Source organism: Anastrepha obliqua, chromosome 4 (genome assembly GCF_027943255.1).
Source record: "Anastrepha obliqua isolate idAnaObli1 chromosome 4, idAnaObli1_1.0, whole genome shotgun sequence".
NCBI classification, from domain to species: Eukaryota; Metazoa; Arthropoda; class Insecta; order Diptera; family Tephritidae; genus Anastrepha; species Anastrepha obliqua.
The window spans coordinates 14412304-14427989 of record NC_072895.1 but is presented as its reverse complement, the minus strand read 5'-3'; positions in this window follow the sequence as shown (position 1 = coordinate 14427989).

Here is a 15686-nt window from a genome sequence, read left to right as displayed (position 1 = left end):
TGGTTGCCAAATTTGGCTTGCGTTGAAGATAAATTACCTACATTTTGGTAATTATTTGAATTTCCCACCTATGTAACTCTATGTCATAAGCCTTTCCAGGTGTTATTGGGAACCAAGTTAACATGGGGTATTAACATTTCGCTAATAACAATAATCTTCAACTTCAGAAGTAAAAATCGTATCAAGTACGTCTTTATTCGCGCGCCACATTTGTGTTATGCAAAGTCGCATGGATTCAAAGCACTCACTTGCAGAATGACTGGCTACATAATTGCATGCACGCAGGCAGCCATGCAACCCTGTACCGAGCAAATGTAGTGCACCGATATCAATTTTTCGACTGCTCCCCATCCATTGGTGGCAAAATTTTGCAGCAAAATCGAAATTTCGCTAAGCTCACTTTGCAGGAAGTGTACACGCCAGCATCCTGGAGTAGAGCTAAACTTAGCACAATCAAAATTGTTCGCTAACCAGTTGCATCAAAGTTTAAACGCGAACGCCAAAATGCCAGGTGGTGGCCGGCTATACAACAAATGCGAAATGCGAAATGAGACGCGACACAGTGCCACACTTGAAGACTCGCAAATGCATGTGGAGTAGCAGCAGCGGTCTATGTGAGTGCGAATGGTAAGCGCTTTTTCTTATATCTGCTTACAGAGGCCGTGCCTCTATCGTCTGCTGGCAGCGTTGCTGGCCGAGTATATCAGTTGACCGTTGAAGTGATTACATAATTTTATATCGGTTAGAAATGTGGGCAATTTGCGAAATGCCAGTGTTTATGCCGAAATATTTTATGAATCGACTAAACGGCAAAAAATACATGCAACACAAATACATTAATAAAAATCGATTTTTCATATATGCACGCATACATATGTACATGTACCTATATGTGTGCATATGTCTATATAGGTATGCAAACTTTTATGACCACGAATATTATTACAATCTTGGGGGAAAAGAAAAATACTTACGTGAACATGCGCCGCTCACTGCCTCAGCATGTTTATGTGTTTATAGTAATTCGGTTTGGTACGTTCGCTAAATTACTCGACTGCAGCGAACATTGCCCTCGAAGAAGTTAACAAATTCAAAATCACCTGTAATAACTTAGTTCGCTATTTTCCCTCCAAGTGTTTTTGACCTCATTTAGAGCTCATTTATTGTGGCTAGGGCAAGCAGCAAATGAATGTACTGTTCAACCAAAACAAAAAAAAAACAAAAAAAAATAATGTTTAAAGTAAGTAATCCGATAATAAAAGTAATGTTTTATAAAATAAAATCCTCTATTGCGTTAAAATCAAAGTTGATGCAATTTGCAGTTGCCTAAGTCGTAAACGCTGACAGCGGGCTGAATTTTTTTTTAATTTTTATTTTTAAATATTCTTTTATTTTTCAACTTTGATAAATAACTTAAAAACATTACAAACACGTCTAGTCGCACGTATCTTATGTGCAACGTGCAACAGTCGCTTGTTACGCTTCGCAGCACACAAATGTAGGCGACACTTGCATATAAAAGTTGCTTAAATTGTGAATGAATAAAAACAAGTAGAAAAAAAGATGGTAGCAGATGGTATCTTATACCCAAAGCACGAATTGGGTGGACAACGGAGATCGTCTTAAATTGATTTTTGATACAGTCTGTGTCAGAGGAAAAGAACCGTTTTTTTCTCGTAACTTCAAGATAAATTTCGTTCTGCTTTTTGCTGCATAATACAGGATTGCCCATATTCGACGGACCAATCTGTTTTTTTTTTTTTAAATTAAAGAAAAACACAATTTTTTTGATGTTGACGATAATAATCATTTTATATATTTAGTTCAAGTAGATTTGTTGACATCATTTTCTGAATAGGATATCTCTCAAATGGCCGCCTTGAGCCCGTTTTGCAGCATTTTCCATAGTTTTAGCTAAAATTTCGGCTAGAATAGCGGCTATTTCCTCACGGATGTTATTCTTGAGCTCTTCTATGGTCTTTAGTTTATTAATATAAACCTTTGATTTTAAATATCCTCACAAGAAGAAGTCAGGGGGCGTTAAATCGGGCGAACGCGGTGGCCAGTCAAAATCGCCATTTTTCGACATCAAACGACGAGGAAACAATTTCTTCAAAAAATCGATTGTGGTGCGAGCTGTGTGTGGTGGAGCGCCGTCTTGTTGAAACCAGAACTGCCTCATACGCTTTCGACGAATAATTGGCATCACAAAAGTTGTTATCATATCGCGATAACGCTCCTGATTCTTCTTCTTGATTTGACTTCTTTTGTTGAATATAAATTTCAACAATTTGGGAGCGCTCGCGTGGCGTGTACTGTTCCATGGTAAAAATCTGCTTGGACTGACGCTTCCAACGCGGTATGTCATTAAGCGATCTGACGTCTCTGTCAAAAGATACAGGGTTGCCAGATGGGTCCGTCGAATATGTGCAACCCTGTAGACCCACTCAAAGGCTAAGACGCCAGTGCTAACTTGGGTTAGTGTCGTTCGAAACTTTCCCGTAAACCCAACCAAACAAAAATGAGGGAGAGGAGGTAAAAAATCAAACAAGTTTGTTGTGATGTGGAATCAGCGGTATAAACTATACAAAAATGTTGATGACTTTTCCGAGCGCGACTTGAAGCGAATGATGACAAAAAAAACAGGTTACAGTGATCGTCCAACTTTTTAAGCGGGCCCCTCCTTTGTGACTACGCCAAGCACGATCAGTTCTTGCTATAAAGGGAATATAGAGCAAAAGATATGAAGTGTTACCTATTGTTTTCAAAGACAAAATTGTTCAAAAATGATTACAATTTTAACATATGTATATATATTCACTTCAGCTCGATATGGCCTTGACCTTTTGTCTTGACTATAGCCTTCAAACGGTCAAAAAATGAGTTGCATGCTGCACGATTGTGATCTTGAGGTATTTTGGCCAATTCTCGTATAAACGCTTTTTTCAGCGCATCTATGCTGGCATATTTTTTAGTCCTCACCTTGCTCTCCAAAATGGACCAGATGGAATAGTCCAGCGGATTTGCGTCTGGCGAATTCGAAAGCCATTGTGTGGACGAAATGAAGTGTGGAACATGATTTTTTAACCATCCTTGGTTCACACGAGCTTGCTGAGACGGTGACGAGTCCTGTTGGAACGTCCATTGTCTACGACCGAAATGTTTGCGTGTCCATGGCTCTAAAGCAGCTTCTAAAACATTTTCCCGATATAAAGTCGCATTCACTTTGACACCAGGCTCGATAAAAACGATAGGAGTGCGTCCATTAGCGGTCACTGCGGCTCAAACCATTACTTGCGATGGCAAATTGATTCGAGTGGCCATACGTAGGCTCAAATTCTCGTATGAGCGTTCGGTCAAGTAAACACGATCGTTTTGAGTGTTTATGAACTGCTCAATTGGGAAATTTTTTTCATCAGAAAACATAATGTTAGGAAATTCGCCACGTTCGTGCAAGCGCAAAAACTCCTTTACTCTCTCGCACCGAACTTTTTTTTGCTGGGGTGAAAGATCGTGTCCTTTTTGGAACTTGTAAGCCCTTGTAAGACCTTGAGCTCATTTTTCAATATGCGTCGAATGTTGTCTTGTGATATTTTTAGTTCTTTGGCCATTTTTCTTCCACTTCGACGTGGATTTCGTTCAAGTCGAGCCTTCACTTTCCGAACCATTTCTGGCGTTGTTGCGGTTTTTTTTTGGTCCACCTCCATTGCGTTTTGCAATGCTACCAGTATCATTGTAACGTTTTATAGTGCGATACACAAACATTTTATTCACTTTGAGGTGACTGAGCTCACGAACAATGGCTGGTAGTGATTTTTCAGCCAAATATAACGCAATCCCACTGTTACGTTTGAATTCCATCACAGAAAAAAAAAAATTCAAGAAAACTGAGACACAAATGCTTTTGATGGGTTATAACCAATATATTGAACTGCCATTAGAACAATTTTGAGGTTGATGTTATGAGCAGTTTTACAGATACAAGCAGTGTGAAGTTCACTTCATATCGTTCACCCTGTAGATGTGAGTATCAACACCATCGAACGTCCACTCAAGGAGGCGAACACATCTTACCGTTCCACATCAACAAAACCACTTCTGTCAGAAAAACACATTGAGAAACCACAAAACAAGAAAATGGCGTCACAGTATTGGACTGGCCTTCCCAGTCCTCAGACGCCAACCCCATTGAAAATGTGAGGGGAATTATGAAAACGCATCTTGCCGGAAGGCCAGTCCATGATTTAAAGCAACTCGTGCGTGAAGGCCGCAAAATCTGGAACTCTTTGTCGCCGAGCTACGCAGAAAAGCTGGTTCAAAGCATGCCGAAAAGATACCAGAACTACACAGCTTATGAACTACTTGCGACTCGTACATACTAGTTTCGTACATACTTCCATGTAAATAAAAAGTTTTAAATATATATCTTTTACACTTCATGAATAATCGCGGTTGCTTTTTTTCGTTCGAGAAGCACTTCGAAGTATTTTCATATGTGAAATGGCTTCTGTGACTTTCTTCTGACCTGTGCTTACCTATGGTTGCGAACTATGGACGCTAAAAACTACTGACATTAATCATCTAATGGTCTTCGAAAAAAAAATTGTGCGAAAAATTTATGGACCAATAAGACTGCAGGACGGTACTTATCAAATATGATATACTCTTGAGCTAGAACTTTTAGCCAGACACGAAACTGAGATAAGATTTATAAAATCTCAGTGGATAGGATGGCTGGAACACGTGTTTAGAGTGCCCAAACGAGAACAACTGAGAAGGCAGTTGAATTGCGTCGCGTTGAAGGCCGAAAAAGAGGACGCCCTAGAAAGAGATGGCTCAAAGACCTTGAAGACGGCCTTCCAAAGCTGAACGTGCGACGGTGGAAGAAAGTTACCTTAGATAGAGACGGATGACGAAAAGTTTTGAATGAAACAATGGTTCACTAAGGACTGTAATGCTAAGAAGCAGAAAAAGGCTATCTGACTTTTTATAAATATATTGGTTGACGGATGCCCGGTGGAGTATGTCGAAAGCTTCTGCTACCTCGGCTGCATCATCACGGCAGATGGTGGAGCAGATGAAGATGTCAAATGCAGGCTAACCAAGGCAGGGGCGGCATTTGGGCGAATGCAAACAGTATTGGGGAGTTCGCAAATCTCCAGGCGCACTAAACTAGTCCACACTAGGCGCACTAAACTGAAGTCCGTATTGTTGTACGGAAGCGAAACATGGCTGGTCTCTAACACCATCACACAGAGGCAACAATTCTTCATCAACAAATTCCTCTGCCTCATCTTCAGAATATTCTGGCCAAACACCATCAGTAACGAAGCACTGTAGCGATTAATGAACGAGGAACCCATTCTTAGGCAAATCAAATGCAGAAAGTGGCGATGGATAGGTCACACATTGAGAAAACCACCAGATAGCATCACGATAATGGCACTGGACTGGCACCCGCAAGGGAACAGAGGTTGCGGTCGACCAAAAAACACTTGGAGAAGGTCGATGCTGCGCGAACTAGCAGATGCCAACATCTCGTGGGACGGTGGAAAAACAACAGCACAGAACCGTGTACGATGGAAGAGTCATGTCGAGTCCCTATGCTCTCGAGAGGAGTGAACAAGGAAAAAAATATTTTCCTATTAACCGCATTTCTTATTAGCTTTTTTCCATTAAATATCACCGATTCCTATATCAAACTACTCATAATATAAATTCATGTCCTAATAGCACAGATAGACATCTCCTCCTTCTTTAAGCCTGAAATCACAGACAGAAAGCGCCTGCCTCTTCTTTTGTAATATTCAAAGCGCGCTTCTATTGATTATTTCCATCGTCCGTATAGAAGGAGACGATTTATATCCGTAATTTCTAGCTTAAAAAGGGAGGCAAGCAATGTGGGTCTTGGAGTGAATGAAAGCAAAACAAAGTTCCTGCTGTCAAAACACAAGGAGTCTTACCGTCTTGGCAACCAGCAACTTGAAGTTGTGAAGGACTTTGTCTACCTTGGGACCAGCATCAACTACAAAAATGACTTCAGACTGGAGATCAAGCGAAGAATAACTCTTGCGAATAGGTTTTACTTGGGCTCAGTAGGCAATTGAGAAGTAGAGCTCTCTCTCGAAGGACCAAATTTACACTCTACAAAATGCTTATCAATTCTGTCCTGCTGTATGGTGCAGAAGCATGGACGATGTCAACAGCGGATGAGGAAGTTTTGCGAGCTTGCGAGATTCTCCGTAAGATCTTTGCTCCACTTCACGAGTGAGCAAAGGACAGAAACAGCTGGGGAGCTATTGGGGATTCGGCCAAAACCGACGCACGGTTGTAGCGCCACATAACTAAGATGTTTTTAGTCCTATGTACATATATCTCATATCTACGGCGGCCGCCGGCTTGGTGCGTGTCTACCATTCGGAATTTACAGAGATCATGGGTTCGAATCTCGGTGAAACACCAAAATGGAGAGTTTTTCTAACAGCGAGCGCCCCTCGGCAGACAAGTGTATATCTGCCATGAAAAAGCTTCTCCTAAAAAAATATCTGCCGTTCGGAGTCGGCTTAAAACTGTAGATCTATCCATTTGTGGAACAACATCAAGACGCACGCCACAAATAAAAGGAGCAGCTCGGCCAAAAACTCAAAAAGGGTGTAAGCGCCACTTATATATACACATATGTCTCAGCTTTAGGCAAACCGTTTTAGCAAAAAAATCTACTAAAAAATGGATCAGAAATAGAGATTTTTAGAGATTTTATGAGTTGGCATCTAAAATATCGCTAAAATTAATTTAGAAAATTTTCACATTCGAGTTTTAGTACTAGCGAATGCTGGAATCTGGTTGCCATACCAGGAGCTTCCTCTAACAAACTTGATACATCCCCTTCAGTGCGTTGGGTATAAAGGAAAAGGTGTATTTTTAAATATACTAACTAATACCCAGCCTGTTGCATGTCACTTCATGTTGAGTAATCTAAAATAAAAACAAATCTTAAAAAATCACCGTCTCTACAGAAAGCACAACGCAAATAATTTGTTGCTGAGTTATTCTGCAATGCTGCTCCTTCCACTTTTATCGAGTTTTTTCTTCATTTTCGGTTTTTCATATCTCAGCCGACTCAGTCGCCCATCTGAAATCAATATGCCACACATTTGCGTACCTTTCGCTTTCTGTTGTGCAGACTGACCTATTTTTAAGCGCCGCCGGTTATGCCTGTCGATTTAAGTACAAGCAAATATATATTACAAATATATATTAATATGTGTGTATGTGTGAATGTGCAATGTGCATATATAGCTTTTATGCGAGTGCATGTGGCTGTGTGGGCCAGCAATAAAAACCGGAATAAGTGTTGCATAAAACTTCACTTTCAAGGTTAATGATGTCCACAGCCACAAAACAAAATCCATACTAACGAAATTCCTGGCATATGGGTATGACATACATACTTGTATGTATAATTGTAGCACTTGTAACGGGTCTTTCAAGTGCGAGTTTAATTTTTAGCAGTGCTCGGTTTTGACAGTCGTAATGTTGTTCGTTTACATCTTTCGATCATAGATCTTAACTGGAGAATCTATAATTTACTAAAATTAGTTTAATTGTGCTCAAGAACCGTAAATGAACTAGGTGGCACAAAACTAAGCATATCCGTTAGAGGTCGCTGAAGGTTCACCCACTCTCTCCTTTTCGGCATGCTTATCAAAGCGAGTCGGCACTGCAATACCTTGTTCCTACGCTAGGGCAGGCCATCGACTGGAGGGACTACGCTATGGGCACCTTTTTGGATATAGAGGGAGCTTTTGATAATGCCACTTTCGACAGTATGTGCAACTCTACCAGTAGACATGGTGTAGACCGGGCGCCGGTGAATTGGATTCGTTCAATGCTAGCCCAAAGAACCGTCACGGTGCAGGTGGAGGAGGACCTGCTGGTGTCATCCGGGGTTAATACAGGCTACCCCCAAGGTGATGTGCTGTCTCCATTGCTCTGGTGCATGGTGATCGATCCTCTTGGCACCACAAGATCTACTCAGATTTCTTCGGATATCGGGTAGATTTAAAGAAAATTAAAAAGGGTACCCGAGGACAGTACAATGGACTTAATAACGTCTGAGTGTTGCACTTGCTAGTTGTCCTGACAAAAAAAAAATAAAAAATTTTGTTGAATCAGCTTTTTACTAAATAGAAGTGGATTTTGAGTGATGAAAATCTTCGCACGCCCCATTGCTTGCCTGTTGCTATACGGCAGTCGTCTACTTCCCAAGTGTCAAATATGTTTAGCGATTGGCCATTTGAAAAATTACAAATCTTCCGATAGGATGATTAATTTTGCGCCACCGTAACTACCTATTTAGACCTACTACAAAAATAGGGGATCTATGAAAACCACATTTTGCAGAATAGTAAATATTTTCGTTTCTTAAAATCGTGCAAAAGAGCGGCAATAAAAAAGAAGTCGAAAATTTTTAGTGTACTCCCACAATATTGGGAGTTACCTTCGACAGTTTGCTCTCCTTCTCAGCGCACAAAACCGCTATTGCCACTAAAGTAGAGAATCGCAACAAGTTCCTCAAATCGCTTGCAGGCAGCACTTAGGGCACAGGCAAAGAAATGTTGCTACCGACTTTCAAGGCAATAGGCCGACCAATTCTTAACTATGCTGCGCCTATCTGGCCGCCAGGGACCAGTGATTCGCAGTGGACGAAGCTTCAGACCTGCCAAAACACTGCTATAAGGACCGCGACAGGATGTCTACCGATGCCCCCAATACAACATCTTCATGACGAGGCCCATATGCTACCTGTAAAGGAGCATAATAAACTGCTCAGCAAGCAGTTCCTGTTAGGCTGTTACCGCAAGTCTCACCCTTGCAGACACCTGCTTGAGCTTGCTACAACAAAAACAACGTGCTTATCCTCAACAGATTGCGATATCGATATACACCCCCAGAAATTAATATAAAGGCATTACTTCCTGGCAAGTTTTGACTTTTAACTTATTAACTTTTTTAATTTCAATTGTTTTTTTTTTTTTTAATAAAAATACAGTTCTTTCTATAACAGAGACCATAATAATACAAGATTCATAAAAATTCGATAAATTTTCGTAAAAATTTTAAAATTTTTAATCATAATTTTTTTCTAAATTTGGGAACTAAATTTCATCATCATTCATATCACAGCTCGGTTTGAGCCTTAGCTTCAGACTACGATATTTGGTTACGACCTCAACGTCGTATAACCATCGCTTCCGCGACCGTCCTCTTCGCTTTTCACCAAGCTTCCGCATATCTAGAACTTTGCGGGGTTTAAAATTGAAATTGAAATTTGAAAAGGTCGAGCCAAGGAGCATCAGGAGACTTGGCGGCTCCTAAAACACTCAGGCTAAAAAGCCCATTGTATTTAAAACTCTGGAAAGGGGGTAGATAGTCAAGGAGGGAAGGAGAAAAGTAACAGAAAAAGAGGTAGGAAAGAATAGAAGCAGAAATAGAGATAGTTAGTCCTGTGAGAATCTGTAAATATCCTCCAGTTTTAGAGACCGAATATTACTCATTCTCATGACATCGGAACCCAAAATTCGTAGCTTTGCTCTAGCAAAAACGTACACTCACAGAGAAAATGCTCAGTGCTATCCACCTCCTGCAAACTAGACAGGCTCATCGGATCCTCAATGATTCCAATGGTGGTCATATGCTGACCCCATGGGTTGTATCCTGTAATAATACCGACCAGCAACCGAACGTCTCTTCTTCCAAGTTTTAGTAGAAAGTTTGACAGTTTTCTGTACGGACTTGTCACAAAACACTTTGCAGTTCTGCAGCATTCTAGACCAGACCATCGCTCTTTATGTAAATTGCATACATAATCGCTGATCCAAGTCATGATTCCTGTGGAACTGATTCCGATTATTGGTTCTGGCCCCTGTGGAGGCACCGCTGATCCACGGTTGGCCAATTCATCGGCAATTTCGTTTCTTTGAACTCCGGAGTGTCCTGGAACCCATATAAGTACAAGCCAGCTCTATCTTGCGATAGAATTAAGCTTCTTCTTACATTCTTAAACAATCTTTGAGGTTTGCTTCGCGTTCTCCAGAGCCGTCAGTGCAGCTTGACTGTCACTGAAAACTCTTATCTGTTTCCCGCTCCATCTCCTCTCGATTATCCATTCAGCTACTTTCAGGATGGCCAAAACTTCTGTTTGGAAAACTGTCGCCATTTCCCCCATAGCATAATGATACTTATTACTCCGGCTCCAGACCCTATTTCATTCTTGGACTCATCGGTAAAGAAAATATCCGTCAAACCTCCCTGCATGCATTCTGAATTGCTCCATTGCGTGATCTGGGGGTACTCTTTCATCTAGCATTCTTCAAACGTGTCCTAGCCATCTGATGCTGCTCGCTGTTATATCTGATGTGATAGAGCCCATGTTCTACTCCGCCCCTTAGTGTTACCAGATGAAGCTAGACCTTTATGGACTTTGTAGTAGACATCTGTGTCTTTTGCGAAACTGAGTAAACTCTGAAGCTTTAACCCCGTGAGGCATTCTAGCTTCTCATATTGTAGAGCTCCCTTTAAATCTGATTCTAGCTAACGCAGGACAAGAGCATAGAAGATGTTCTAGCGTTTTCCTTGATTCCTTTGCGAATGCCATTTCCTCAGCCTTTCCTACAACAAAGACTTCTGCTTGGAAGATATTGCAGCAGTCGTGAAGCTTAAATGGCCGCTTGATACCTAACTCTCCGCAATAGGTGCCTGCCCTTACTCCGTGGAACATTATCGAGCCATCGGCAAAAATATATTAAGAGTATTTGGGCTAGGTTTCATTCCTCTTTTTCACCCCTCTTCTTCAATTGTTGTTCGGAATTTCTTCACCCAATTGCATTTCGAAGTCATATAGTCCATCTTGAGCCTGTAACTCATGCCTATTGAGCTATGTCCGAATATCTCACAGATAAATTCACCCGTTGCGCTGAGTCTTAAGGCATATTTAGCTGCTTGACATTCCGCCGCTTTGTCAATCGATGACTGGTTGGGGGACGATTTTTGCCAACCCACTTTTTGATTTATTATTGTGTGATTTTGTCTCCGCAAATCGCTTAAGGGATTAGGGTTAGTCAAAATTTTCAAAAAAATTGAATTTTTTTGTTTGCATTTTCTTAAAGTATAATACCTTAAAAATATTGTGTGAAAATTTGAAGTGAATCCGACAAATACTTATCGAGTTATTCAACAATTAACAAAGGGCGCTTCACAGTGCGGCCGATTCCCGAAAAGCTGGCCAAAACTCAAAAAATTAAGTAATTGATTCAAAATTTCTTACTCGGGGGTTGTCGGGGTCGCTGATTACGAATTTGATCTTAAAATTTTGAAAATCCACCCCCTTCCACCCCTATTGGCCACCCCCCCACGAGAAATAGCGTATATTCTAGAACATAATCAAGATGCATGTAAATTTGTATGTTTTCGGGGTCGCAAGGTAGCAAGTGGTAGCAGCTGAATCTTGTTTTATTCAGTAACCATTACTTTTTTGAGTAACCTTTAATAGGTTTCAAAGCAGCATATGACGCCGTTGTATTACTATACAGTTTGAAAACTCAAATTTTATAAAAAAAAATTGCAAAAAATGTATCTACGTATTGCTGCAGCTAAAAATTTTGTGTCGAGGTATTGATATGTACTAAAGATTTCTCGTATTTTACTAACCTTCCGAAGATGATTCCATTTGGTTTTGTTCAATTTACTCCCTTACAAAATCTTTCAAATGTGTACAACTTTCACTATTCATCGACAGTAATACGATGCTCAAACGAAGGCCACGTTGCGACTGAAAATACAGAGGATACTTAGGGTACAGGACGTTGCTATGAACGGTTTTCACTACTCAAAGCATTACTGTAGCCAACCCAAAGACAAAAAAAACTCTATCTAGCAACTTTTTTTTCGATTTTTGGCCAGCTTTTTGGGAATCGGCCGCACTGTGCGCTTGGGCGCTCCGGACTTTAAATGCGTTTTTCTCAAAACTATGTTTTTTGAACTGGTGATCACTGTAACTTAAAAAACGGTTGGTAGATTTCAATGACATTTATACTGCTTTTGAAAAACATAAAAACTCGAGCTTGATCGAAGGGTCGGTTTTTTTTTCTCGGAAATCTGAAAAATATCTCCTAAGGCCGCCATATTGTTAATATTGAAAAAAAAGATTATCTATTAATAAAATTAATTTATCTAGCCCGATTGATTTGAGATGAATATCCAAGTACTTGTGATGATCACCGCAAGGAACTTCTGGAGAAACGGACCCCACATTATTTTTGTAAAATAAAGCAATTGACAGGAAAAAAAATTATTGAAAATCATCATTTTTTCAGGCCTCTGACTGCCCCTAACCCCTTAATAATACATTCGACTGCGCACCGTGAACATCCCACTAAATTGGCAGTCCCCACCTGAGAAATTTCCCTTCCTCACTTGAAACTTGGATTCTCACTCTTTTTTCGTAACAAAGTTTACTATAAAGTACAGCTCCCATTCAAAAGATGTGTTCAATTTAAGTTTAATAACAAAGGCGAACTTGAAGGACCCGTTATTTGTACCTGCACACATTTACAGAAATAAGTGTAACATATCTAAAGGTCATAGCCACCAACCACCAGCCAACACCATTTCCAATTTTACAATTTTACAGCAACAGTTCATGCAAATTACATTTTATTGTGCATCGCAGCAATACAAAGAAAAAAATAACACAAATTTATTCTGCAGCAAAATAATTGCTCTGTGGCTTTGTAAACAAACATTCGTTTGTGCACATCTGTGACTGTGGCAGCAGCTAAAATGGCATTATCGTGCAGTTTGTATGTATGTTAAACACACACATACGCATATTTTCACAAGTCAGTGTCAGCAGACGCAACTAAGCCACGCTCACTTACTGTTGCACAATTGCATAATAACGATTACTCTACGCGCCTCGCACTCATGCAAGCCAACATGCGATTAGCTCACGGTGGGGGCCAACTTGAAGCTCGCATCGCAGTCGTAATCCTTCCTCAGGTGATTTGATTTTAAATTAACTCAAATTGGCGCTTGGACTTAATTAAGTTTACTACCTCTATGCGAGGTATGCAGTCGTGTTTTAACTGAAAATATTTGAAATGATTTGTGGGCAGCAACGCGTGGCCAGGAAAAGTACTCCCGAATATACACAAATGCTCAGATATGGGTTAGATAAGAAACCGTGAACGTTAATTGTTAACAAAAGTGCACACAGCAAACTCTTTCACCTTTGGCCATTATTTATTTATATGTCTATGGCGCGAGCATCAGCTTAGTGTTGCAAGCTAATTCATTAAGGCTGAGTATATGAAATGAAATGAGTTCCACTCCTAATTCTTCAGTATGATCTTCATTAATCACCACCATTAGTCACCAAAAATTAAGCGTCAAACTTTTTTTCAAACAGTGTGGCCCCATATTAGGCAAAAAAACCCTCTTGCCTAGTAATTATGCCTTGAAAATACTGAAAATCCCCGTCTACCTCTCGCTGCAAGTCGCTTCATTTATCACCCAATAAAAAGACTGGCGCTAAGAATTTTAGACCCACGATAGGTAGTAGTGGATGTGCGCATCTGTCTATGCATAGTTCCACATACGAGGGCTGCTATTTATATTTCTAGCCTTAGGCACTTCTAGTGTTATAAGGCGCCAGCTGACATTTCCATTGGAAAGTTTTATATCTTTTATCTTAAATCATTTATCATAAATGCACTCATAATATTTACATACATATATATATAGTGTTGTTTACAGTAGTTTCAAAAATTAATTTCAGCAAAAAAAAAACACTTTCGTCCTATTATGTTTCACAATTTTCGATGTAGATTAACAAAACAAGAATGCTTCGATGAACTTAAATCATTATACGGCGAGCAAGACCAACCTTTCTTCTTCTTCTTGATTAATGCGATAACTCCTTAAGCGAGCAAGTACCTTGATCTCTTCTTCTTCTTGATTGGCGCGATAATCGCTTTCACGATTCTGTCTCGTGCTAACCGGAGCCAGTTCGACACACCAAGTGAAGCCAAGTTCTTCTCCTCCTGATCTTTCCAACGCAGGGATGGCCTTCTTCTGCTACCACCAACTGGTACTTCATCGAATTATTTGAGCGAAGGAGCGTTTGTATCCATGCGTTAGTATATTCGCTACGCTTTGTCTATGCCGCCGTCAAACTTACGACGCTTATATACCATTTGATCAGAGAGTACCGGGAATGTTTAATTTAAACGAACTGAAGGCGTAGTGCACCATGAGTACCTTCCATCGGCCCAGAAAGTCAATAAATAATATTATTTCTCCGTTTTGAAGCGTTTGAGAGATGCTGTACGTCGCAAACGGCAGGAAATGTGGACAAACAATTCTTAGATTTTGCATGATGATCACGCGCCATCGCATCGAGCCCAAATTGTGCTGGATTATTTAACCAAACACCAAGTAAATACCATCGTGACATCACCGTTTTCACCTGATATGGCCCTTCTTTTTGTTTCCCAAGTTGAAGTTACCACTTCGTGGAAGGAGGTTTCAATGGATAGAAGAGATCAAAAAGAATGCGACGAAAAAGCTGAAGACCATCCCTTCGTCGGCCTAGCAGAGGTGCATGGAGGAGTGGGTTAAACGTTGGCCATGTGCCATGTGTTGCTTCAGACGGGTCATATTTTGAAGGAGATAAAACAAATTTGCCTGAAATTTAACTCTATTTTGTTTTATTTAAACATTCCCGATGCCTTCTGATCATAGGGTAGCTTATTGTTCCATCGCTTACAATACTCACGGATGTCGGCGTGAAAAGGTCAAGAAATCTTCCGTAGAATCTTTCTCTCAAACACTCCGAGGCGCATATTGTCATCGTCCAAGCTTCTGCGTCATACAACATGACGGGCATTATGAGAGGCTTCTGGAGTGTTAGTTTTTTCGACAAGAGAGGACTTTACTACCCTATCGCCTATTTAGTCCAAATTAGTACATTTTGTCAAGAGAGACTCTCCATTGGACATTGTTATCGCTATTAATGTTGGTTCCTAGATAAACGAAGTCTCTTACAATCTCGAAATCATAACTGTTAACAGTGATGTGAGTGGCGATATGCGAGTGTGCCGACTGTTTGTTTGATGACAGGTAGTACTTGGTTTTGTCATCGTTCACCACAAAAACCATTCGCTTTGATTCTTTATCCAGCTCAGAAATTAGCGCTCTTATAAAAAATTGTGCCCGAACGATTAGTGTTCTGTGGCTCACACGAGCTTATATAGCATCAAGTTAAATAAGTCACACGACAGCAGCCACCCTACCTGATAAATCCCCGGATAAATCCTTCCTAGTTCTGACGCCGCTGCTGGTGTTGAGCAACATCACTTTGCATAGCCGTATTAGTTTTGCGGAGATACCAAATTCAGACATCGCGGCTTATAGGCAACTCCTTTCGTGCTATCGAATGCAGCTTTGCAGTCGACGAAAAGATGGTGTGTGTCGATTCTCCTTTCATGGCGATTTTTCAAGACTTGACGTATTGTGAATTTCTAGTCGGTGGTGGACTTTCCAGGTCTAAAGCCGCATTGATAAGGTCGAATCAGTTGTTTGACGGTGGGCTTCAGTCTTTCACACAATAGGCTCGCTAGAACCTT